Here is a 2268-nt window from a genome sequence, read left to right as displayed (position 1 = left end):
CCAAAAACTATTTTTATTCAATATATGAATTAGAAACTACACGACTCAAAATAATAAAAAAATTATTTTTATTCAATAAAAACATTGACTTAATTGAAAAAAATTAATATAGAGGGGTATTATTGTAATTATTCTTAAATATATAAGGTAAAATTATATTTTTTTCGGGTCGGTCTGGTTTTTTTCACCCTAAACCCGAACCCGACCCGACCTGACCGAATATCACACTTAAAAAAACCCGACCCGACTCGACCCGAACAAAATAAAGTTTCATCCGACCCGACCCGAATATATAAATTAGAAATCCGACCCGACTCGATCGAAATAATAAAAAATATTTTTATTTAATAAAAACAGTGACTTAATCCGACCCGACCCAAATTATATATATTTTCAGGTCGGTCCGGGTTTTTTCACCCTAAACCCGAACCCGACCCGAATATCACACTTAAAAAAACCCGACCCGACTCGACCCGAATATCACACTTAAAAAACCCGACCCGACTCGACCCGAATATCACACTTAAAAAACCCGACCCGACCCGAACAAAATAAAGTTTCATCCGACCCGACCCGACCCGACCCGAATATATGAATTAGAAATCAAACCCGACCCTACCCGAAATAATAAAAAATTATTTTTATTTAATAAAAACAGTGACTTAATCCGTCCCGACCAGAATTATATATATTTTCGGGTCGATCCGGTTTTTTTCACCCTAAACCCGAACCCGACCCGACCCGAATATCACACTTAAAAAAACCCGATCCGACCTGACCAAAATAAAGTTTCATCCGACCCGACCCGAATATATAAATTAGAAACGCAACCCGAAATAATAAAAAAAATATTTTATTCAATATATGAATAAGTTACCAAATGATTGATGAGGGTAGTATGATCAAATTTCAATTCCCTCCAACAAGGGAATTGAATTCCATCCATTTTTAGATGGAATTCACTTTCCCTCATTTGATAGAACTGAATTCCATCAGAGATTCCAATTCCCTTGAAAAACTTGAACCAAACATGAGAAAGTGGTGGAATTGGATTCCAATTCCCACCAATTCCAAGGATTCTATCCAACCAAACGTCACCTTAGTATTTTTTATCGACTTTTAACAGTTGATGCGGTTTGTGGGCACAATCCACAATTAAGGGATCGTTGTTGCCCTCAGATAACATATGATAATTGCAAAGAAAAAAAAACACTTGTTTTCATCTTCTTCCCTCCCCCCCTGTTTTTCTTCTGTTTCATTCATCAACATTAGCTATGGTGACAACCTTACTTTTACTTGCTCTTCTTTTCATCGTCGGTTTCCTTAACATTTACTTTGCTTTTTCTCCCAAAAGATTTTATGCTTGGCTTCAATCCAACACCTGTTCTTCATCATCTTCTGTAAATTCAAAAACAACCCAGAAAGTATCAATTATGGAACGGAGTGATCCCAAGAAACTATAGCTGAAAAGGGTATTCGCCACCTTCGACAAAACGGCGTCGGATTCATAACGAAGCAAGAGCTAAGGGAATCATTGATGGCCATCAACTTTTTTTTGACGGGGAAAGAGGCGGAAGAAATAGTGATGAACCTCGATTCAAACGGCGACGGGTTGATCGATTTCGACGAGTTTTGGGCCCTGTGTAAAGCCATCGACGACGGCGATTTCGGTAACAACGGCGGCGAGGAAAGTAAAAGATCGAGGGAAGAAGGGAATGCATACGTAGGTGAAATGTTAAAAGAAGCCTTTGATGTGTTCGATGGAGACAAAGATGGGTTGATCACCGTCGAGGAATTGAGTTTTTGGACGTAAATTATCTTGACGAGCCGTGTAATTTTGTCCATTTTTTGTAAGAAACTTACCCTCATTTTTTAAATTTAGAATGTGAAGATTGAGTTTTATATTTAAAGTTTTAGTTGAATCTGAAATAAAAGCTTTATTTATTTTTGCTTATTTGCTTAACGAAAAATATCATATATTCCAATTCAAACTTGATTGTTTGTTTTAAATTGAAAAAAATAATACATAACTAAAATAAAAATATATGATACAATAATTAACTCGATTAGAGTAATAGACTATTAAATTAAAGTGAAATACTTGAATTCAGTTTTACTATACCCGTAAAAAGTAAGCTGCATCTAAAAAAAAGGGAGGCTTGTCACACCACCAATGCTGACAGGTAAGTGAAGAGCTTGTCACATGGCGTATGAGATATCTTTCACATGTCAGCATTTTGCAAGGACGACCCTAGGCTAAGGGCCAAC

General features: G+C 36.5%; 1 pseudogene; it reads left to right on the top strand.

The window, feature by feature from the left end:
• The first annotated feature begins 1174 nt into the window (after nucleotides 1-1174).
• On the top strand, nucleotides 1175-1813 carry LOC120177565 (annotated as a pseudogene).
• The last annotated feature ends 455 nt before the right edge of the window (nucleotides 1814-2268 follow it).

Source organism: Hibiscus syriacus, unplaced genomic scaffold, assembly GCF_006381635.1.
Source record: "Hibiscus syriacus cultivar Baekdansim isolate YM2019G1 unplaced genomic scaffold, ASM638163v2 tig00112293_pilon, whole genome shotgun sequence".
Lineage (NCBI taxonomy): Eukaryota > Viridiplantae > Streptophyta > Magnoliopsida > Malvales > Malvaceae > Hibiscus > Hibiscus syriacus.
Note: the sequence above shows the minus strand (reverse complement) of the source record. Positions and strands in the feature narration are given on the sequence as shown.